Source organism: Hypanus sabinus, unplaced genomic scaffold, assembly GCF_030144855.1.
Source record: "Hypanus sabinus isolate sHypSab1 unplaced genomic scaffold, sHypSab1.hap1 scaffold_681, whole genome shotgun sequence".
NCBI classification, from domain to species: domain Eukaryota; kingdom Metazoa; phylum Chordata; class Chondrichthyes; order Myliobatiformes; family Dasyatidae; genus Hypanus; species Hypanus sabinus.
The window spans coordinates 236,611-260,637 of NW_026781534.1; the positions used below are offsets into that span (position 1 = coordinate 236,611).

The following is a 24,027-nucleotide window of genomic DNA, read 5'->3' on the forward strand; positions in this document are numbered from 1 at the left end:
TGTTGAAACAACTCCAGCAGATTATCAGACAGGATTTTCCCTTGAGGATACCTTGTTGACTGTAGCCTATCAGATCACGTGACTCCAAGTACTCTGAGACCTCATCCTCAATAATCGACTCCAACATCTCTCCGAACACTGAGGACAAATTAAATGTCCTATAAATAAAAACACAAAATGCCGGCAGAACTCAGCAGGCCAGACGGCAATTATGGGAGGAGGTAGTGACGACGTTTCGGGCCGAAACCCTTCTTCAGGGTCGTCACTACCTCCTCCCATAGATACTGTCTGGCCTGCTGAATTCTTCCAGCATTTTGTGTTTTTATTTATTTCCGGCATTCACTCGTCCCAGCCTATAGTTTACTTTCTTCTGATTCTGTCCATTCTTGACGTGTGAAGTGACATTTGCAATTTTCCAGATTTCCGGAAACATTCCAGACCGTCCTGATTCTTGAAAGACCATGACTAATGCCTCCACGATCTCGTCAGCGACTCACATCGGAGCCCTGTGGTAGACACCATCTGGTCCAGGTTAATTACCTACTCTCAGACCCTTCCGTTTCCAAAGAATCCTCCATCTAGTAATGGTCATCTCAGACATTTCATGACCCCAGTCACCCGAAACCCGCACCAAACGTTCGGTGTCTTCCATCGGGAAGACTGAAGCAAAATGCACATACCTGTTCTGCACCGACTCTCAAATTGTCACTTTTGAAGACGATTCACCTACTGACCTTTGTTAGGAAATGCAAATCCCATTCCACAATTGCCTGGTCCATTCTGATCAGTACAGGGCTTTTCTCCAAATTATGATCGAAATCCATGGGCCTTAACTCCATTTTTTTCGCATGTCATCTTTGAAAGTGTTGGTATTGTGAAGACTAGATGCAAGGTATTCCCCTGCATAAACTTCCGTCACCAGCTATGTCGCATTACCAAAAAGCAGATCAACTACACACTGTCCCTGGTTGGAAAACACAAGGAAATAGAACATTGTTAATATGTTTTCGTCTTCTCATTTCCAACCAGACTATGGTCAGCGGGTTGTATCAGTGATCAAGAGCTCAATAGCTCAGTGATAAACTTCTTCTCGCCATGCTTGTGTTTGTTTCCCTGAGGTTGTGTTTACATGTTGGGATTTTTCCACACCTTATATCAAGATTCAGAACGGTCCAAGAATCAGCAATAAACGTTTCATGCGAGTGCTGTACAGCATTAGCCTGCACGATTTTCAAAACATGTTACTTCGATTGAATACATCGATATATATCTGTTTCTTCTGTTTTGTTCTGGTAGATTGAAATTGCTTGGAACTCCTCTCGGTGGCCAGTGGAAGTAAGGATGTTTTTCATTATATTGAAGGTCTGGATGCTTGATAAACCGTGGGCTGGAGATCCGAATCTACCCGAACGAAATAAAAGAAATGTAGAACATAGAACAGAACATCGTTCAGGACAGTACAGGCCCTTCGGCCCACAATGGTGCATCGACCCGTAAACACTGACTCCCATATAACCCCCTACCTTAAATTCCTCGATATAACTATCCAGCAGTTTCTTAAATTTCCCTCGTCTATCTGCCTCCACCACTGACTCAGGCAGTGCATTCCACGCACGAACCACACTCAGAGTAAAAAACCTTCCTCTAATATCCCCCTTGAACTTCCCTCCCCTTACTTTAAAGCCATGTCCTCTTGTGCCGACAGGTGGTGCCCTGGGGAAGAGGCGTTGGCGATGCACTCCATCTTTTCCTCTTAATATCTTGTACACATCTATCATGTCTCCTCTCATCCTCCTTCTCTACAAAGAGTAAAGCCCTAGCTCCCTTCATCTCTGGTCATAATCCATACTCTGTAAACGAGGAAGCATCCTGATAAATCACCTCTGTACCCTTTCAAATGCCTCCACATTCTTATTATATTGAGGCGAACAGAACCAGACACAGTACTGATCCGAATGTTCTGTCGACACCTGAACCCTGCGCTCCATATAACCCAACACCTTAAATTCCTCCATATAACCGTCCAGCAGGCTCTTAAATTTCCCTTGAGTAACTGCCTCCACCACTGACTCAGGCAGTGCATTCCACGCACCAACCACTCTCTGAGTAAAAGACCTTCCTCTAATATCCCCCTTGAACTTCCCTCCCCTTAACTTAAAGCCACGTCCTCTTGTACTGAGCAATGGTGCCCTGGGGAAGAGGCGCTGGCTGTCCACTCTGTCTATTCCTCTTAATATCTTGTACTCCTCTATCATGTCTCCTCTCATCCTCCTTCTCTCCAAAGAGTAAAGCCCATGCTCCCTTATTCACTGATCACAGTCCATACTCTCTAAACCAGGCAGAATCCTGATAAATGTCCTCTGTACACTTTCCAATGCTTCTACATCCTTCCTATATTGAGGCGATCAGAACTGGACACAGTACTCCAAGTGTAGCCTAACCAGACTTTTATAGAGCTGCATCATTAAATCACGTCACTTAAACTCTATCCCTCGGCTTATGAAAGCTCACAGCACATAAGCTTTCTTAACTACCCTTTCAACCTGCGTCAACTTTCAGGGATCTGTGGACATGTACCCTCAGATCCCTCTGCTCCTCCACACTACCAAGTATCCTACCATTTACTTTGTACTCTGCCTTGGAGTTTGGCCTTCGGAAGTGTACCACCTCACACTTCTCCGGGTTGAACTCCATCTGCCACTTTTCAGCCCACTTCTGCATCCTATCAATGACTCTCTGCAATCTTCGACAATCCTCTACACTATCTACAACACCAACAACCTTTGTGTCGTCTGTGAACTTGCCAACCCACTCTTCTACCCCCGCAACCAGGTCGTTAATAAAAATCACGAAAAATAGAGGTACCAGAACAGATCCTTGTGGGACACCACTAGTCACAACCCTCCAATCCGAATGTACTCCCTCCACCACGACCCTCTGCCTTCTGCAGGCAAGACAATTTTGAATCCAACTGGCCAAACTTCCCTGGATCCCATGCCATCTGACTGTCTGAATAAGCCGACAGTGAGGAACCTTGTCAAATGCCTTACTAAAATCCATGTAGATTACATTCACTGCACCACCCTCCTCTATATGCCTGGTCACCTCTTCAAAGAACTCTATGAGGCTTGTTAGACACGTTCTGCCCTTCACAAAGCCATGCTGGCTGTCCCTGATCAGACCATGATTCTCTAAATTCCCATCGATCCTAACTTTAAGAATCTGTCAGGCCCCGGGGACTTATCCATCCTAATGTATTTTAACAACTCCAACACCTCCTCTCCCTTAATATCAACATACTCCAGAACATTAACGTCACTCATATTGTCCTCACCGTCATCAAGTTCCCTCTCAGTGGTAAATACCGAAAAGAAGTATTCATTGAGGAGCTCGCTGACTTCCACAGCCTCCAGGCACATCTTCCCATCTTTATCTCTAATCGGTCCTACCTCCTCTCCTGTCATCCTTTTATTCTTCACATAATTGAGGAATGCCTTGGGATTTTCCTTTACCAAGGACTTTTTCTCGCCAAGAACTTCTCATGCCGCCTTCTTGCTCTTCTCAGCCCATTTTTAAACTCCTTTCTTGCTACCCTATATTCCTCAAAAGACCCATGTGATCCTTGCTTCCTAAACTTTATGTATGCTGCTTTCTTCCATCTTTCTAGATTTTCCACCTCACCCGTCACACATGGTTCCTTCACCATACCGTTTAGAACTGAGTTGAGGAAAAACTTTTTCACCCAGAGAGTGGTGGATATGTGGAATGCTGTGCTCCAGAAGGCAGTGGAGGCCAAGTCTCTGGATGCTTTCAAGAGAGAGTTCGATAGAGCTCTTATAGATAGCGGGGTTAAGGGATATGGGGAGAGGGCAGGAACGGGGTACTGATTGTGGATGATCAGCCATGATCACAGAGAATGGTGGTGCTGGCTAGAAGGGCCGAATGGCCTACTCCTGCACCTATTGAGAGCGGGTCAAGGAGACTTGGGGAGGGAAGAGAGAGACTGAGGAGAAAGAGAGAGGTTGGCCGGGGGGAGAGACGGAGGAGTGAGCGGGTGGGGTCTGGAGGTCGCGGGAGGTGGTGAGGAATTGCGGGGAGGGTGGGGGTGATTGTCACTGGGTGGGGAGCACAGGGAGGGGAGGGGAATCCTGACAAACACCCGCCCCCCCCCCCGGTTCCTTCTCGATGGGGCGCCGGACGGCCGAGGACCCCCGGGAGGGCAAGGAGGAGGCTGGGAGCCATTCGAAATGGGTTTGTTCGTTCTGGAACAAGACGGGAGAGGGGGAGCCCCAGCCAATGTGCCCCCAGACACTCTGTCATTCCCTCAACACCCCTCCCGCTATTTGCCCCCTCCAGCGGATGAACACTCCCCCCTCGTCGGGAAGGGAAGGGGAGAGTGCGAAGTGAGTAAGAAGTGGAGGAGAGAGGGAGGAGGTGAGATTTGAGGGAAATGGGGTGAGGGGGATAGGGAGGGGAGAGTGGGAAATGAGTAAGCAGTTGGGGAAGACGGCGGGAGATTGCGTGAAGGGGATTGGATTGAAGAGGAGGCCAGGGAGAGGGAGGGGACAGTCGGAAATGAGTGAGTGGAGTCAAGGGGGAGGAAGTGGAATTTAAGGGACATGGGGTGAAGCGATAGAGAGGAAGAGGCGGACAGAGATGGAGCAGAGAGTCGGAAATGAGTGAAGAGCTCCATCTTGGGTCCAAGCCTACAAAGTACCCAGGACATCCTCAGGGAGCGGTGTCTCAGAGAGGCGGCGTCTGTTATTAAGGATCCCCAGCACACAGGGCATGCCCTTTTCTCACTGTTACCGTCAGGGAGGGGGTACAGGAGCCTGAAGACACACACTCAGTGATTCAGGAACAGCTTCCTCCCCTCTGCCATCCGATTCCGAAATGGACACTGAACCCTTGGCCACTACCTCGCTTTTTAATAAATATATTATTTCTGCTTTTTGCACGGATTTTTAATCTATCCAATACACTGTAATTGATTTAAGAACATAACATAAGAAATAGGGGCAGGAGTAGGCCATCCGGCCCATCGATCCTGTTCAGTCATTCAATGAGATGATGGCCGATCTGTCCGTAAACTCAGCTCCATCGACCTGCCTTTTCCCCAGAACCCTTAATTACTTTGCTGTGTAAAAACCTACCTAACTGTTTCTTAAGTATATTTAATGAGGAAGCCTCAGCTGCTTCCCTGGGCAGAGAATTCCACAGATTCACAACTCTCTAGGAAAAACAGTTTCTCCCCATCTCCGTCCTAAATCTTCTCCCCTGAACCTTGAGGCAATGACCCCTAGTTCGAGTCTCACCCACCAATGGAAACAACTTTCCTACATCTATCTTATCTGTCCCTTTCAAAATTTTGTCTGTTTCTATAAGATCCCCTCTCATTCTTCTGAACTCCAGAGAGTACAGTCCCAGGCGACTCAATTTCTCCTCATAGGTTAACACCTTCATCCCTGGAATCAGCCCGGTGAACCTCCTCTGCACTGCCTCCAAAGCCAGTATATCCTTCCTCAAGTACGGAGACCGGAACTGCACACAGTACTCCCGGTGCGGCCTCACCAGTACCCTGTATAGTTACAGCATGACCTCCCTGCTCTTGAATTCGACCCCTCCAGCAACGAAGGCCAGCGTCCTATTTTCCTTCTTGATAGCCTGCTGCCCCTGCAAACCGACCTTTTGCGATTCCTCACAATCCCCGAATCATTTTCCTGACTTGCTCCGCACAGAGCCAAGCTGGCAGTCCACAATTAGGCCAAGGGTTTCCAAGTGCCCATAAATCCTATTGCTGAGAATTCTGTCCGGCTGCTGATGGGGCAGTCGCCATTCTCTAGTTCCCAGGATGATCCCGGTCCCCTTCCTTACCGGCGAATCATCCATCAGTCCTCCGGGACCTCGCCTGCCCGCTCACCTCCGTTCAGGGCCCCAGACAGTCCTTTACATGTGTCCCCCTGTCCCCCGACACTCCCCACCGTTCACGGTGTGTGTCCCACCCTCGTACGCTGAGGTCCCCCTGTCCCTCGACACTCCCCACCGTTCACGGTGTGTGTCCTACCCTCGTACGCCGAGGTCCCCCATCCCTCGACACTCCCAACCGTTCACGGTGCGTGTCCTACCCTTGTACGCCGAGATCCCCCTGTCACTCTACACTCCCCACCGTTCACGGTGCTAGTCCTACCCTCGTACGCCGAGGTCCCCCCTGTCCCTCGACACTCCCCACCGTTCGCGGTGCCTGTCCTACCCTCGTACACCGATGTCCCCCGTCCCTCGACACTCCCCACCGTTCACGGTGCGTGTCCTACCCTCGTACGCCGATGACACCCCGTCCCTCAACACTCCCCACCGTTCACGGTGTGTGTCCTACTCTCGTACGCCGATGTCACCCCGACCCTCGACACTCCCCACCGTTCACGGTGCTAGTCCTACCCTCGTACGCCGATGTCCCCCCGTCCCTCGACACTCCCCACCGTTCACGGTGTGTGTCCTACCCTCGTACGCCGATGTCCCCCCGTCCCTCGAAACTCCCCCAGTTCACGGTGTGTGTCCTACCCTCGTACGCCGAGGTCCCCCCGTCCCTCGACACTCCCCACCGTTCACTGTGCGTGTCCGACCCTCGTACGCAGAGGTCCCCCCGTCCCTCGACACTCCCCACCGTTCACGGTGCGTGTCCTACCTCGTACGCCGAGGTCCCCCTGTCCCTCGGCACCCCCACCGTTCATGGTGCATGTCCCACCCTCGTACCCCGAGGTCCCCCCCCCCCTTCACTCGACTCCCCGCACCGGTCACAGTTGTCGGAGGGTGGGATCTCGCTGACGACGGTGCCCCTCCCTCCTATCACAAGAGGCTCCTGCCAAGACCAAATACGGCCCGCTGAAGGATGAGGACCGTATCTTCACCAACCTGTATGGCAGGCACGACTGGAGGTGAGAGGAATTCAGAGGCGATCCCTAACCGAGGGGAGATGGTCGCAGGCTCAGGGAGAGAGGTGTCCTCTCACTGTGAGGGGAGGAAAACGGGGACGCTCTCTCACAGGGATAACATCACGGTGACGCTTCCAGACAGTGGAAGGGAAAATGCAGGCACTCCACTGAGGGGGGAGCGGGATGGAATTTGTGGACATTCCCTCATTCAGGGATTGGGGTATTTGTGGACGTTCCCACATTCAGGGATTGGGGAACTTGTGGACGTTCCCTCATTCCAGGATTGGGAAATTTGTGGACGATCCCTCATTCAGGGATTGGGGTATTTGTGGACGTTCCCTCAGAGAGAGATTTGGGTATTTGTGGACGTCCCGTAATAGAGGGGTTGGGGTAGTTGTGGACGTCCCCTAATCCAGGGGTTGGGGTATTTGTGGACGTTCCCTAATTCAGCAGTTGGGGTATTTGTGGACGTCCCGTAAGAGAGGGGTTGGGGAATTTGTGGACGTCCCCAGACAGAGGGGTTGGCGTAGTTGCGGACGTCCCCTGTTTGAGTAATGGATCTTTCTGGCTGCTCATTTTTTAAGGGCGGGGGAACTTGTGATGCCCCCGTACTTAACGGGAGGGGGTGACTTTTCTGAAGCCCCCAAGGCGAAGGGTTATCAATTCTGAGTTGCCTCCATCTGGGACGTGAATGTCAGCACTCCCTGATCTGCCAGGGAAATTCGGTCGCTGCATAACTCACAGGAAATTGGGGGCACTCCCTCGCTATCAGGGTGATAACAGGACATAAATCTTTTTCAATCCCCTCACTCTTTTCACCTTCTTCCCGCTCCCCTCCACTCTTGTCCCCCCAGGCTGAAGGGAGCGCTACGGCGGGGCGACTGGTACAAGACGAAGGAGATCCTGCTGAAGGGGGCGGACTGGATCCTCGGGGAGGTGAAGACGTCCGGGCTGAGGGGTCAGGGAGGGGCCGGGTTTCCGACCGTCATGAGGTGGGGCTTCATGAACAAGCCTTCAGATGGCAGGTGAGGAGGGAGCTTCACTCTGTGTCTGAACCCGGGAGTGTGTGATCGGACGGTGTGGAGGGAGATTCACTCTGTGTCTGACCCTGGGAGTGTGTGATGGGACGGTGTGGAGGGAGATTCACTCTGTGTCTGACCCCGGGATTGTGTGATGGGACGGTGTGGAGGGAGATTCACTCTGTGTCTGACCCCGGGAGTGTGTGTTCGGACGATGTGGAGGGAGATTCACTCTGTGTCTGACCCTGGGAGTGTGTGATGGGACGGTGTGGAGGGAGATTCACTCTGTGTCTGACCCCGGGTGTGTGTGATGGGATGGTGTGGAGGGAGATTCACTCTGTGTCTGACCCCGGGATTGTGTGATGGGACGGTGTGGAGGGCGATTCGCTCTGCGTCTGACCCCGGGTGTGTGTGATGGGATGGTGTGGAGGGAGATTCACTCTGTGTCTGACCCCGGAATTGTGTGATGGGACGGTGTGGAGGGAGATTCACTCTGTGTCTGACACCGGGAGTGTCTGATGGGACGGTTTGGAGGGCGATTCGCTCTGCGTCTGACCCCGGGTGTGTGTGATGGGATGGTGTGGAGGGAGATTCACTCTGTGTCTGACCCCGGGATTGTGTGATGGGACGGTGTGGAGGGAGATTCACTCTGTGTCTGACCCCGGGAGTGTGTGATGGGACGGTGTATAGGGAGATTCACTCTGTGTCTGACCCCGGGAGTGTGTGATCGGACGGTGTGGAGGGAGCTTCACTCTGTGTCTGACCCCGGGAGTGTGTGATGGGACGGTGTGGAGGGAGATTCACTCTGTGTCTGACCCCGGGAGTGTGTGATGGGACGGTGTGGAGGGAGCTTCACTCTGTGTCTGACCCCGGGAGTGTGTGATGGGACGGTGTGGAGGGAGATTCACTCTGTGTCTGACCCCGGGAGAGTGTGATGGGACGGTGTGGAGGGAGATTCACTCTGTGTCTGACCCCGGGAGTGTGTGACGGGACGGTGTGGAGGGAGATTCACTCTGTGTCTGACCCCGGGAGTGTGTGATGGGACGGTGTGGAGGGAGATTCACTCTGTGTCTGACCCCGGGAGTGTGTGACGGGACGGTGTGGAGGGAGATTCACTCTGTGTCTGACCCCGGGAGTGTGTGATGGGACGGTGTGGAGGGAGATTCACTCTGTGTCAGACCCCGGGAGTGTGTGATGGGACGGTGAGGAGGGTGATTCACTCTGTGTCTGACCCCGGGAGTGTGTGATGGGACGGTGTGGAGGGAGAATCACTCTGTGTCTGACCCCGGGAGTGTGTGATGGGATGGTGTGGAGGGAGATTCACTCTGTGTCTGACCCCGGGAGTGTGTGATGGGACGGTGTGGAGGGTGATTCACTCTGTGTCTGACGCCGGTTTTCCACCCCCTTCAGTCTCTTACTCGGGACCTCAGTGGATTCACGTCGATTTTAACTGCGGGGGTCAATTTGCCAGAAATGGGCTTTGGTGGAGATGAGATCCGGGGCTCCAAGACTCTGCTTGTCCAACCTCCCTCAGCCTGGAGCTGAGACGCTACTGTGTCAGTGTGAGGAGCTCCGACCCACTGTTGCAGTGCACAGGGTGTGGAGGGCAATAGAAACTTCAAATAAAACTCGATTCCGACACAAGACAGGAAGATACAGTGGTTTATTGATTTTTATGAGAAATATCAATGAAACAATGTGTGAGCTGCTAACGTGCGGGAATAAATAATCTGCTGACAGTCACACACTATTAACTGACCGGCGACAAGGGGTGACCGGTTGAATAATAACCAGTCCCGTTTCTCACCGTCACTCTGCATCGGGGAACTGATTATAAAATTATAAAACTGATTATAAAATTATAAAACTGATTATAAAATCACACTTCAGGGCCGTGTCCGGGATCGCTGCAGATCCAGGGTCACTGCCGAGGGATTTGTCCATTTAACATCATTATATCGGCCAGGCTGCCGAATGCACCGTCCTCAGCAAAGGGGGCAAAAGGATTCTCTCCCGGGACCATCCCCCCCCCCCCCACCCCGGGACACCGGTGTCCCAGACTGAGCCCCGGACCCCGGGCTCTTCCTGTCCGGGTAATTCCCCGGGTAGCCACGTGGGGAGTCTCCAACACGCACTTCCGGCGGAAGCTGCCCCGCCGGACAACAGGCGGAAACACGTCACTGCGGGACCGCTGCGAGCGACGCACACAGCGCGAGGCCCGTGCCGGTTCCGTTAAAACCGTTGGGAATCAGTCCCAGCGCGCGGCCGTTAAAGGTAAGGGCGGGAGTTAAAGGGGAGGGCGGGGAGTCGGCCAAATGTCCCCATCCCACGGGCGGGGATGTTCACACATTCAGATCCACTCTCAGTCCGGGTCTGGGTTCCTGTAGAGATCTCAGTTCCTTCATCCCGGTCTCACTGAACCGATTCCCCACATTCAGATGTCCACAGATCCACTCTCAGTCCGGGTCTGGGTTCCTGTAGAGATCTCAGTTCCTTCATCCCGGTCTCACTGAACCGATTCCCCACATTCAGATGTTCACAGATCCACCATCAGTCCGGGTCTGGGTTCCTGTAGAGATCTCAGTTCCTTCCCCCCGGTCTCACTGAACCGATTCCCCACATTCAGATGTTCACAGATCCACCATCAGTCCGGGTCTGGGTTCCTGTAGAGATCTCAGTTCCTTCATCCCGGTCTCACTGAACCGATTCACCACATTCAGATGTTCACAGATCCACCATCAGTCCGGGTCTGGGTTCCTGTAGAGATCTCAGTTCCTTCATCCCGGTCTCACTGAACCGATTCCCCACATTCAGATGTTCACAGATCCACCATCAGTCCGGGTCTGGGTTCCTGTAGAGATCTCAGTTCCTTCATCCCGGTCTCACTGAACCGATTCACCACATTCAGATGTTCACAGATCCACCATCAGTCCGGGTCTGGGTTCCTGTAGAGATCTCAGTTCCTTCATCCCGGTCTCACTGAACCGATTCACCACATTCAGATGTTCACAGATCCACTGTCAGTCCGGGTCTGGGTTCCTGTAGAGATCTCAGTTCCTTCATCCCGGTCTCACTGAACCGATTCACCACATTCAGATGTTCACAGATCCACTCTCAGTCCGGGTCTGGGTTCCTGTAGAGATCTCAGTTCCTTCATCCCGGTCTCACTGAACCGATTCACCACATTCAGATGTTCACAGATCCACCATCAGTCCGGGTCTGGGTTCCTGTAGAGATCTCAGTTCCTTCATCCCGGTCTCACTGAACCGATTCACCACATTCAGATGTTCACAGATCCACCATCAGTCTGGGTCTGGGTTCCTGTAGAGATCTCAGTTCCATCCCGGTCTCACTGAACCGATTCACCACATTCAGATGTTCACAGATCCACCATCAGTCCGGGTCTGGGTTCCCGTAGAGATCTCAGTTCCTTCATCCCGGTCTCACTGAACCGATTCACCACATTCAGATGTTCACAGATCCACCATCAGTCCGGGTCTGGGTTCCTGTAGAGATCTCAGTTCCTTCATCCCGGTCTCACTGAACCGATTCACCACATTCAGATGTTCACAGATCCACCATCAGTCCGGGTCTGGGTTCCTGTAGAGATCTCAGTTCCTTCATCCCCGGTCTCACTGAACCGATTCACCACATTCAGATGTTCACAGATCCACCATCAGTCCGGGTCTGGGTTCCTGTAGAGATCTCAGTTCCTTCATCCCGGTCTCACTGAACCGATTCCCCACATTCAGATGTTCACAGATCCACTCTCAGTCCGGGTCTGGGTTCCTGTAGAGATCTCAGTTTCTTCATCCCGGTCCCACTGAACCGATTATCCACATTCAGATGTTTACAGATCCACTCTCAGTCCGGGTCTGGGTTCCTGTAGAGATCTCTGTTCCTTCCCCCCGGTCTCACTGAACCGATTCCCCACATTCAGATGTTCACAGATCCACCATCAGTCCGGGTCTGGGTTCCTGTAGAGATCTCAGTTCCTTCATCCCGGTCTCACTGAACCGATTCACCACATTCAGATGTTCACAGATCCACCATCAGTCCGGGTCTGGGTTCCTGTAGAGATCACAGTTCCTTCATCCCGGTCTCACTGAACCGATTCACCACATTCAGATGTTCACAGATCCACCATCAGTCCGGGTCTGGGTTCCTGTAGAGATCACAGTTCCTTCATCCCGGTCTCACTGAACCGATTCCCCACATTCAGATGTTCACAGATCCACTCTCAGTCCGGGTCTGGGTTCCTGTAGAGATCTCAGTTCCTTCATCCCGGTCTCACTGAACCGATTCACCACATTCAGATGTTCACAGATCCACCATCAGTCCGGGTCTGGGTTCCTGTAGAGATCTCAGTTCCTTCACCCGGTCTCACTGAACCGATTCCCCACATTCAGATGTTCACAGATCCACCATCAGTCCGGGTCTGGGTTCCTGTAGAGATCTCAGTTCCTTCATCCCGGTCTCACTGAACCGATTCCCCACATTCAGATGTTCACAGATCCACTCTCAGTCCGGGTCTGGGTTCCTGTAGAGATCTCAGTTCCTTCCCCCCGGTCTCACTGAACCGATTCACCACATTCAGATGTTCACAGATCCACCATCAGTCCGGGTCTGGGTTCCTGTAGAGATCTCAGTTCCTTCATCCCGGTCTCACTGAACCGATTCTCCACATTCAGATGTTCACAGATCCACCATCAGTCCGGGTCTGGGTTCCTGTAGAGATCTCAGTTCCTTCATCCCGGTCTCACTGAACCGATTCCCCACATTCAGATGTTCACAGATCCACCATCAGTCCGGGTCTGGGTTCCTGTAGAGATCTCAGTTCCTTCTCCCCGGTCTCACTGAACCGATTCTCCACATTCAGATGTTCACAGATCCACCATCAGTCCGGGTCTGGGTTCCTGTAGAGATCTCAGTTCCTTCATCCCGGTCTCACTGAACCGATTCTCCACATTCAGATGTTCACAGATCCACCATCAGTCCGGGTCTGGGTTCCTGTAGAGATCTCAGTTCCTTTCCCCGGTCTCACTGAACCGATTCCCCACATTCAGATGTTCACAGATCCACCATCAGTCCGGGTCTGGTTTCCTGTAGAGATCTCAGTTCCTTCTCCCCGGTCTCACTGAACCGATTCTCCACATTCAGATGTTCACAGATCCACCATCAGTCCGTGTCTGGGTTCCTGTAGAGATCTCAGTTCCTTCTCCCTGGTCTCACTGAACCGATTCCCCACATTCAGATGTTCACAGATCCACCATCCGTCCGGGTCTGGGTTCCTGTAGAGATCTCAGTTCCTTCTCCCCGGTCTCACTGAACCGATTCCCCTCCAGCCTGAAACAGATGGGAGAATAAAGATGAAATAAACAGTTCAGACAACAGTGTCAGTAACAGGGGACCGGGGTTAATGTTTCAACAACACTCACAGACAAATATCACCAGAAAACCCGCGGATCCGCTGATATTTTATCACATTGAACATTAACACAAACACTCACCCGATCCACTCCAGACTCGGGAGGGTCAGGATGAGGCGGCGGAGACCGGGGACAGATCGGTCTGTCAGAGAGTTGTATCCCAGGTCCAGCCACGTCAGTGATGGGTTTGTACTGAGAGCGGAGACGAGATCCTCGGCACCAGAATCTGTGAGACCGACATCCCTCAGCCTGGAGATGAGAGAGAGTGAGGGTGAAGGACACAGAGAGACAGGATACGGTACAAATCCCCAGTGTTTATCAGTAACACAATTACTGATCACATTAATGTTCAGTGTCAGACACCCAGTGACTGTAAACACAATCTCCCACAGTCTGGTACTTACCACAGTCTCTGTATTTTACACTCCGGGTTCCTCAGAGCCGCAGACACCAGTTTCACTCCTGAATCACCCAGTTTATTATCACTCAGGTCCAGATCCGTCAGTGATGGGTTTGTACTGAGAGCGGAGACGAGATCCTCGGCACCAGAATCTGTGAGACCGACATCCCCCAGCCTGGAGAAGAGAGAGAGTGAGGGTGAAGGACACAGAGAGACAGGAGACGGTACAAATCCCCAGGGTTTATCAGTAACACAATTACTGATCACATTAATGTTCAGTGTCAGACACCCAGTGACTGTAAACACAATCTCCCACAGTCTGGTACTTACCACAGTCTCTGTATTTTACACTCCGGGTTCCTCAGAGCCGCAGACACCAGTTTCACTCCTGAATCCCCCAGTTTATTACTGTTCAGTCTAAACACAAGCAGACAAATTGATGAACATTGTGATTAAAATCGTCCGTCTGAGGGCATTTCTCTCACCCGGATATTTCAGGAAACATTAAACCCTTCAGTAATTCACTGATCGTAGATCCCATCACTGTCAATGTCCCTCACTGCCCAGCTCCAATGAATTCACCGAATGTCAGTAATTTCGTCTGTCGGTGTGACCCTGTAAACTCCACATATTCTCTCTCATTCCCTAATGGTTAGAAAAGTGTTCCTGACGTGAGACAGTCGGAAAGGGCAGGTGTGAAGGGGAGAAGTCAAACAGTGAGGAAGATTTGAGAATCGGGAAATGTCGATGGGAGATGGAGGAAGAGACATCACCGAAGGTAAAGGATGGAAAGACACAGAAGGAAGCGGATGTGGAAGAAAGATCCCAGTAGAGGAGGGGGATGAGGGAGAGAAATCCCACAGGAGGAAGGGGGAGGGGAGATCCCACAGGAGGAAAGGGGACGGGGAGGGAGATCCCACAGGAGGAAGGGGGACGGGGGAGGGAGATCCCACAGGAGGAAGGGGGACGGGGGAGGGAGATCCCACAGGAGGAAGGGGGACGGGGGAGGGGAGATCCCACAGGAGGAAGGGGGACGGGGGAGGGAGATCCCACAGGAGGAAGGGGGACGGGGGAGGGAGATCCCACAGGAGGAAGGGGGACGGGGGAGGGAGATCCCACAGGAGGAAGGGGGACGGGGGAGGGAGATACCACAGGAGGAAGGGGGACGGGGAGGGAGATCCCACAGGAGGAAGGGGGACGGGGGAGGGAGATACCACAGGAGGAAGGGGGACGGGGGAGGGAGATCCCACAGGAGGAAGGGGGACGGGGGAGGGAGATCCCACAGGAGGAAGGGGGACGGGGGAGGGAGATCCCACAGGAGGAAGGGGGACGGGGGAGGGAGATACCACAGGAGGAAGGGGGACGGGGAGGGAGATCCCACAGGAGGAAGGGGGACGGGGGAGGGAGATACCACAGGAGGAAGGGGGACGGGGGAGGGAGATACCACAGGAGGAAGGGGGACGGGGGAGGGGAGATACCACAGGAGGAAGGGGGACGGGGGAGGGAGATCCCACAGGAGGAAGGGGGACGGGGGAGGGAGATACCACAGGAGGAAGGGGGACGGGGGAGGGGAGATACCACAGGAGGAAGGGGGACGGGGGAGGGAGATCCCACAGGAGGAAGGGGGACGGGGTAGTGAGATCCCACAGGAGGAAGGGGGATGGGGGAGGGAGATACCACAGGAGGAAGGGGGACGGGGGAGGGAGATCCCACAGGGGGGAAGGGGGACACGGGAGTCAAATCCCACAGGGGGAAGGAGGATGGTAGAGAGGGATACCACAGGAGGAAGGGGAACGGGGGAGTGAGATCCCACAGGATGAAGGGGGATGGGGGAGGGAGTTACCACAGGAGGGAGGGGGACGGGGGAGGGAGATCCCACAGGGGAAGGTGAACGGGGGAGGGAGATACCACAGGAGGAAGGGGGACGGGGGAGGGAGATACCACAGGAGGAAGGGGGACGGGGGAGGGGTGATCCCACAGGGGGGAAGGGGGACGGGGCAGAGAGATCCCACGGGAGGAAGGGGGACGGGGGAGGGAGATCCCACGGGAGGAAGAGGGACGGGGGAGGGAGATCCCACAGTGGGGAAGGGGGACGGGGGAGGGAGATACCACACGAGGAAGGGGGACGGGGGAGGGAGATCCCACAGGAGGAAGGGGGACGGGGGTGAGATCCCACAGGAGGAAGGGGGACGGGGGAGGGAGATCCCACAGGAGGAAGGGGGACGGGGATGGGGGAACCCACAGGAGGAAGGGGGATGGGGGAGGGAGATACCACAGGAGGAAGGGGGACGGGGGAGGGAGATCCCACAGGGGGGAAGGGGGACGGGGGAGGGAGATCCCACAGGAGGAAGGGGGACGGGGGAGGGAGATCCCACAGGAGGAAGGGGGACGGGGAGATCCCACAGGAGGAAGGGGGACGGGGGAGGGAGATCCCACAGGAGGAAGGGGGACGGGGGAGGGAGATACCACAGGAGGAAGGGGGATGGGGGAGGGGGATCCCACAGGAGGAAGGGGGACGGGGGAGTGGGATCCCACAGGAGGAAGGGGGACGGGGGAGGGAGACCACAGGAGGAAGGGGGACGGGGGAGGGAGATACCACAGGAGGAAGGGGGATGGGGGAGGGAGATACCACAGGAGGAAGGGGGATGGGGGAGGGGGATCCCACAGGAGGAAGGGGGACGGGGGAGTGGGATCCCACAGGAGGAAGGGGGACGGGGGAGGGAGACCACAGGAGGAAGGGGGACGGGGGAGGGAGATACCACAGGAGGAAGGGGGATGGGGGAGGAGAGATCCCACAGGAGGACGGGGGATGGGGGAGGGAGATCCCACAGGAGGAAGGGGGACGGGGAGGGGGATCCCACAGGAGGAAGGGGGACGGGGGAGAGGAGATCCCACAGGGGGGAAGGGGGATGGGGGAGGGGGATCGCACAGGAGGAAGGGGGACGGGGGAGGGGAGATCCCACAGGAGGAAGGGGACGGGGGAGGGGGATCCCACAGGAGGAAGGGGGACGGGGGAGGGAGATACCACAGGAGGAAGTGGGACGGGGGAGGGAGATCCCACAGGAGGAAGGGGGACGGGGGAGGGAGATCCCACAGGAGGAAGGGGGACGGGGGAGGGAGATACCACAGGAGGAAGGGGGATGGGGGAGGGGGATCCCACAGGAGGAAGGGGGACGGGGGAGTGGGATCCCACAGGAGGAAGGGGGACGGGGGAGGGAGACCACAGGAGGAAGGGGGACGGGGGAGGGAGATACCACAGGAGGAAGGGGGATGGGGGAGGAGAGATCCCACAGGAGGACGGGGGATGGGGGAGGGAGATCCCACAGGAGGAAGGGGGACGGGGAGGGGGATCCCACAGGAGGAAGGGGGACGGGGGAGAGGAGATCCCACAGGGGGGAAGGGGGATGGGGGAGGGGGATCGCACAGGAGGAAGGGGGACGGGGGAGGGGAGATCCCACAGGAGGAAGGGGGACGGGGGAGGGGGATCCCACAGGAGGAAGGGGGACGGGGGAGGGAGATACCACAGGAGGAAGTGGGACGGGGGAGGGAGATACCACAGGAGGAAGGGGGAAGGGGGAGGGAGATACCACAGGAGGAAGGGGGACGGGGGAGGGAGATCCCACAGGAGGACGGGGGATGGGGAGGAGAGATCCCACAGGAGGACGGGGGATGGGGGAGGGAGATCCCACAGGAGGAAGGGGGACGGGGCAGAGAGATACCACAGGAGGAAGGGGGACGGGAGAGGGAGATACCACAGGAGGAAGGGGGACGGGGGAGGGGGATGGGGAGGAGAGATCCCACAGGGGGACGGGGGAGGGAGATCCCACAGGAGGAAGGGGGACGGGGAGGGGAGATCCCACACGAGGAAGGGGGACGGGGGTTGGGGATCCCACAGGATGAAGGGGGATGGGGGAGGGGAGATCCCACAGGAGGAAGGGGGATGGGGGAAGAGAGATCCCACAGGAGGAAGGGGGATGGGGCAGAGAGATCCCACAGGAGGGACGGGGGAGGGAGATACCCCATGAGGAAGGGGGACGGGGTAGTGATATCCCCCAGGAGGAAGGGCGACGGGGGAGTGAGATACCACACGAGGAAGGGGGACGGGGGAGGGGAGATACCACAGGAGGAAGGGGGACGGGGGAGGGAGATACCACAGGAGGACGGGGGATGGGGGAGGGAGATACCACAGGAGGAAGGGGGACGAGGAGGGGAGATCCCACACGAGGAAGGGGGACGGGGGTGGGGGATCCCACAGGAGGAAGGGGATGGGGGAGGGGAGTTCCCACAAGAGGAAGGGGAATGGGGGAGAGAGATCCCACAGGAGGAAGGGGGATGGGGCAGAGAGATCCCACAGGAGGAAGGGGGATGGGGCAGAGAGATCCCACAGGGGGACGGGGGAGGGAGATACCCCAGGAGGAAGGGGGACGGGGGAGTGAGATCCCCCAGGAGGAAGGGCGACGGGGGAGTGAGATACCACAGGAGGAAGGGGGACGGGGGAGGGAGATACCACAGGAGGAAGGGGGACGGGGGAGTGAGATCCCCCAGGAGGAATGGGGACGGGGGAGTGAGATACCACAGGAGGAAGGGGGACGGGGGAGGGAGATACCACAGGTGGAAGGGGGACGGGGGTGGGAGATCCCATAGGAGGAAGGGGGACGGGGGAGGGGGATCCCACAGGAGGAAGGAGGATGGGTCAGAGGGATCCCAAAGGAGGAAGGGGAAAGGGGCAGAGTGATCCCACAGGAGGAAGGGGGATGGGGAGGAGAGATCCCACAGGAGGAAGGGGGACGGGGGAGGGAGATCCCACAGGATGAAGGGGGACTGGGAAGAGAGATCCCACAGGAGGAAGGGGGACGTGGGAGTGCAATCCCACAGGTGAAAGGGGGACACAAGGGTTAGATCCCACAGGGGGAAGGGGGACGGTGGAGAGGGATTCCACAGGGGTGAAGGGGGACAAGGGAGGGAGTACCCACGAGGGGAAGGGGGACGGGGGAGGCAAGATCCCACAAGGGGAAGGGGGACGGTGGAGAGGGATTCCACAGGGGTGAAGGGGGACGGGGGAGGGGGATCCCACAGGGGGGAAGGGGGAAGGTGGAGGGGGATCCCACAGGGGGAAGGTGGACGGGAGAGGGGGATCCCACAGTGGGGAAGGGGTACGGGGCAGAGAGATCCCACAGGAGGAAGGGAGATGGGGCAGAGAGATCCCACAGGTGGATGTGGGAAGGGGATGAGAGATCCCACGGTAGGAATGGGGAATGTGGCAGAGAGATTCCACAGGAGAGAAGGGGGACTTTGGTACGGAGATCCCACAGGAGGGAACGGGAAATGGGGGAGAGAGATCCCACAGGATGAAGGGGGATGGGGGAGTGGAGATCCCACAGGAGGAAGGGGGATGTGGGAGAGAGATCCCACAGGAGGAAGGGGGATGGGGCAGAGAGATCCCACAGGAGGAAGGGGGATGGGGCAGAGAGATCCCACAGGGGGACGGGGGAGGGAGATACCCCAGGAGGAAGGGGGACGGGGGAGTGAGATCCCCCAGGAGGAAGGGCGACGGGGGAGTGAGATACCACAGGAGGAAGGGGGACGGGGGAGGGAGATACCACAGGAGGAAGGGGGGACGGGGGTGGGAGATCCCATAGGAGGAAGGGGGACGGGGGAGGGGGATCCCACAGGAGGAAGGAGGATGGGTCAGAGGGATCCCAAAGGAGGAAGGGGAAAGGGGCAGAGAGATCCCACAGGAGGAAGGGGGATGGGGAGGAGAGATCCCACAGGAGGAAGGGGGACGGGGGAGGGAGATCCCACAGGATGAAGGGGGACTGGGAAGAGAGATCCCACAGGAGGAAGGGGGACGTGGGAGTGCAATCCCACAGGTGAAAGGGGGACACAAGGGTTAGATCCCACAGGGGGAAGGGGGACGGTGGAGAGGGATTCCACAGGGGTGAAGGGGGACACGGGAGGGAGTACCCACAGGAGGAAGGGGGACGGGGGAATGAGATCCCACAGGGGGAAGGGGACAGTGGAGAGGGATCCCACAGGGGTGAAGAGGGACGCGGGAGGGAGGTTCCACAGGGGGGAAGGGGGACGGGGGAGGTAGATCCGACAGGAGGAAGGGGGACGGGGGAGGTAGATCCGACAGGAGGAAGGAGGACGGGGGAGATGGATCCCACAGTGGGGAAGGTGGACGGGGGAGAGAAATCCCACAGGAGGAAGGGGGACAGGGGTGGGGGATCCCACAGGAGGAAGGGGGATGGAGGAGGGAGATACCACAGGAGGAAGGGGGATGGGGGAGGGAGAAACCACAGGAGGAAGGGGGACGGGGGAGGGGGATCCCACAGGAGGAAGGAGGGTGGGTCAGAGGGATCCCAAAGGAGGAAGGGGGAAGGGGCAGAGAGATCCCACAGGGGGGAAGGTGGACGGGGGAGGGGGATACCACAGGAGGAAGGGGGATGGGGGAGAGGGATCCCACAGGAGGAAGGGGGACGGGGGAGGGAGATACCACAGGAGGAAGTGGTGGGGGAGGGGGATCCCACAGGAGGAACGGGGACATGGGAGTGAGATCCCACAGGAGGAAGGGGGACACGGGAGTCAGATCCCACACGGTGAAGGGGGACGGTGGAGAGGGATCCCACAGGGGGGAAGTGGGAGGCGGGAGGGAGTACCCACAGGGGGGAAGGGGGACGGGGGAGGCAAGATCCCACAACGGGAAGGGGGACGGTGGAGAGGGATTCCACAGGGGTGAAGGGGGACGGGGGAGGGGGATCCCACAGCGGGGAAGGGGGAGGGGGATCCCACAGGGGGAAGGTGGACGGGGGAGGGGGGATCCCACAGCGGGAAGGGGTACGGTGCAGAGAGATCCCACAGGAGGAAGGGAGATGGGGCAGAGAGATCCCACAGGTGGATGTGGGACGGGGATGAGAGATCCCACGGTAGGAATGGGGAATGTGGCAGAGAGATTCCACGGTAGGAATGGGGAATGTGGCAGAGAGATTCCACAGGAGAGAAGGGGGACTTTGGTACGGAGATCCCACAGGAGGGAAGGGGGACTTTGGTAGGGAGATCCCACAGGAGGGAAGGGGGACGGGGGAGAGGGATCCCACAGGGGGGAAGGGGGACGGGGAAGAGAGATCCCACAGGGGGATGGGGGAGGGGGATCCCATGGGAGTAAAGGAGTCGGGGGAGGGGGATCCCACAGGTGGACGGGGGACGGGGCAGAGAGATCCCACAGGAGTAAAGGGGACACGGGGGTCAGATCCCACAGGGGGATGGGGGACGGTGGAGAAGGGATCCCAGAGGGGGGAAGGGAAAGGCGGGAGGGTGAACCCACAGGGGGGAAGGGGGACGGGGGAGTAAGATCCCACAGGAGAATGGGGACGGGGAAGAGTGATCCCACGGTAGGAAGGGGGATGTGGCAGAGAGATCCCACAGGAGGAAGGGGGTGGGGGGAGAGAGATCCCACAGCGAGGAAGAGGGACGGGGGAGCAGGATCCCACAGGGGGAAGGGGGACGGTGGAAAGGGATTCCAGAGGGGTGAAGGGGGACACAGGAGGGAGATCCCACAGGGGGGAATGGGGAGGCGGGAGGGAGAACCCAGAGGGGGGAGGTGGGACGGGGAAGCAAGATCCCACAGGGGGAAGCGGGATAGTAGAGATGGATTCAACAGGGGTGATTGGGGACGGGGATCACAAAATGGGAAAGGGGAAAGTGGGAAGGATATCTCACCGGGGGAAGGTGGACGGGGGAGGGGAATCCCACAGGGGTGAAGGGTGACGGGGCAGAGAGATCCCACAGGAGGAAGGGGGAAGGGGGAGAGAGATCCGACAGGAGGAAGGGGGATGAGGGAGAGAGATCCCACAGGGGGAAGGGGGATGTGGGAGAGTGAGCCCACAGGGGGGAAGGTGGACGGGGGAGAGGGATCCCACAGGTGGACGTGGGAACGGGGCAGAGAGATCCCACAGGAGGAAGGGGGACACGGGAGTCAGATCCCACACGGTGAAGGGGGACGGTGGAGAGGGATCCCACAGGGGGGAAGTGGGAGGCGGGAGGGAGTACCCACAGGGGGGAAGGGGGACGGGGGACGCAAGATCCCACAAGGGGAAGGGGGATGGTGGAGAGGGATTCCACAGGGGTGAAGGGGGACGGGGGAGGGGGATCCCACAGCGGGGAAGGGGGAAGGGGGAGGGGGATCCCACAGGGGGAAGGTGAACGGGGGAGGGAGATCCAACAGGTGGACGGAGGACGGGGCAGAGAGATCCCACAGGAGGAAGGGGGACGGGGGAGAGAAATCCCACAGGGGGGAAGGGGGACGGGGGAGGGAGATCCCACAGGAGGGAAGGGGACAGTGGAGAGGGATCCCACAGGGGTGAAGAGGGACGCGGGAGGGTGGTTTCACAGGGGGGAAGGGGGACGGGGGAGGAGAGATCCCACAGGAGGAAGGGGGACGGGGGAGGGAGATCCCACAGGAGGAAGGGGGACGGGGGAGGGTGAGCCCCCAGGAGGAAGGGGGACGGGGGAGGGAGATCCCACAGGAGGAAGGAGGACGGGGGAGTGAGATCCCCCAGGAGGAAGGGGGACGGGGAAGAGAAATCCCACAGGGGGGAAGGGGGACACGGGAGTCAAATCCCACAGGGGGAAGGAGGATGGTAGAGAGGGATACCACAGGAGGAAGGGGGACGGGGGGTGCGAGATCCCACAGGGGAAGGTGAACGGGGGAGGGAGATCCAACAGGAGGAAGGGGGACGGGGGAGAGAAATCCCACAGGGGGAAGGGGGATGGGTAAGAGAGATCCCACAGGAGGAAGGGGGACGGGGGAATGAGATCCCACAGGGGGAAGGGGACAGTGGAGAGGGATCCCACAGGGGTGAAGAGGGACGCGGGAGGGAGGTTCCACAGGGGGGAAGGGGGACGGGGGAGGTAGATCCGACAGGAGGAAGGGGGACGGGGGAGGTAGATCCGACAGGAGGAAGGAGGACGGGGGAGATGGATCCCACAGTGGGGAAGGTGGACGGGGGAGAGAAATCCCACAGGAGGAAGGGGGACGGGGGTGGGGGATCCCACAGGAGGAAGGGGGATGGAGGAGGGAGATACCACAGGAGGAAGGGGGATGGGGGAGGGAGAAACCACAGGAGGAAGGGGGACGGGGGAGGGGGATCCCACAGGAGGAAGGAGGGTGGGTCAGAGGGATCCCAAAGGAGGAAGGGGGAAGGGGCAGAGAGATCCCACAGGAGGAAGGGGGATGGGGAGGAGAGATCCCACAGGAGGAAGTGGGACGGGGGAGGGGGATACCACAGGAGGAAGGGGGACGGGGGAGGGAGATACCACAGGAGGAAGGGGGACGGGGGAGGGAGATCCCACAGGAGGAAGGGGGACGGGGAGGGGAGATCCCACAGGAGGAAGGGGGACGGGGGTGGGGGATCCCACAGGAGGAAGGGGGATGGAGGAGGGAGATACCACAGGAGGAAGGGGGACGGGGGAGGGAGATACCACAGGAGGAAGGGGGACGGGGGAGGGAGATCCACAGGAGGAAGGAGGACGGGGGAGTGAGATCCCCCAGGAGGAAGGGGGACGGGGAAGAGAAATCCCACAGGGGGGAAGGGGGACACGGGAGTCAAATCCCACAGGGGGAAGGAGGATGGTAGACAGGGATACCACAGGAGGAAGGGGGACGGGGGGTGCGAGATCCCACAGGGGAAGGTGAACGGGGGAGGGAGATCCAACTGGAGGAAGGGGGACGGGGGAGAGAAATCCCACAGGGGGGAAGGGGGACACGGGAGTCAAATCCCACAGGGGGAAGGAGGATGGTAGAGAGGGATACCACAGGAGGAAGGGGGACGGGGGGTGCGAGATCCCACAGGGGAAGGTGAACGGGGGAGGGAGATCCAACAGGAGGAAGGGGTCGGGGGAGAGAAATCCCACAGGGGGGAAGGGGGATGGGTAAGAGAGATCCCACAGGAGGAAGGGGGACGGGGGAATGAGATCCCACAGGGGGAAGGGGACATTGGAGAGGGATCCCACAGGGGTGAAGAGGGACGCGGGAGGGAGGTTCCACAGGGGGGAAGGGGGACGGGGGAGGTAGATCCGACAGGAGGAAGGGGGACGGGGGAGATGGATCCCACAGTGGGGAAGGTGGACGGGGGACGGTGAGCCCGCAGGTGGGAAGGGGGACGGGGGTGGGGGATCCCACATGAGGAAGGGGGATGGGGGAGAGAGATCCCACAGGAGGAAGGGGGACGGGGGAGAGGAATCCCACAGGA

At 57.6% G+C, this 24,027-nt stretch overlaps 2 long non-coding RNA genes across 2 annotated transcripts; one reads left to right on the plus strand and one right to left on the minus strand.

The window, feature by feature from the left end:
* Window positions 1-6,640: 6,640 nt before the first annotated feature.
* Window positions 6,641-10,830, plus strand: LOC132389852 (uncharacterized). Its single transcript, XR_009510713.1, has 3 exons — window positions 6,641-6,932; window positions 7,784-7,954; window positions 9,359-10,830. It is a non-coding gene; the product is annotated as an uncharacterized LOC132389852 (long non-coding RNA).
* On the minus strand, window positions 9,594-14,562 carry LOC132389851 (uncharacterized). The gene is made up of 4 exons (XR_009510712.1): window positions 14,108-14,562; window positions 13,782-13,952; window positions 13,459-13,626; window positions 9,594-13,294 (listed from the first exon to the last, which is right to left on the minus strand). It is a non-coding gene; the product is annotated as an uncharacterized LOC132389851 (long non-coding RNA).
* Window positions 14,563-24,027: the final 9,465 nt, after the last annotated feature.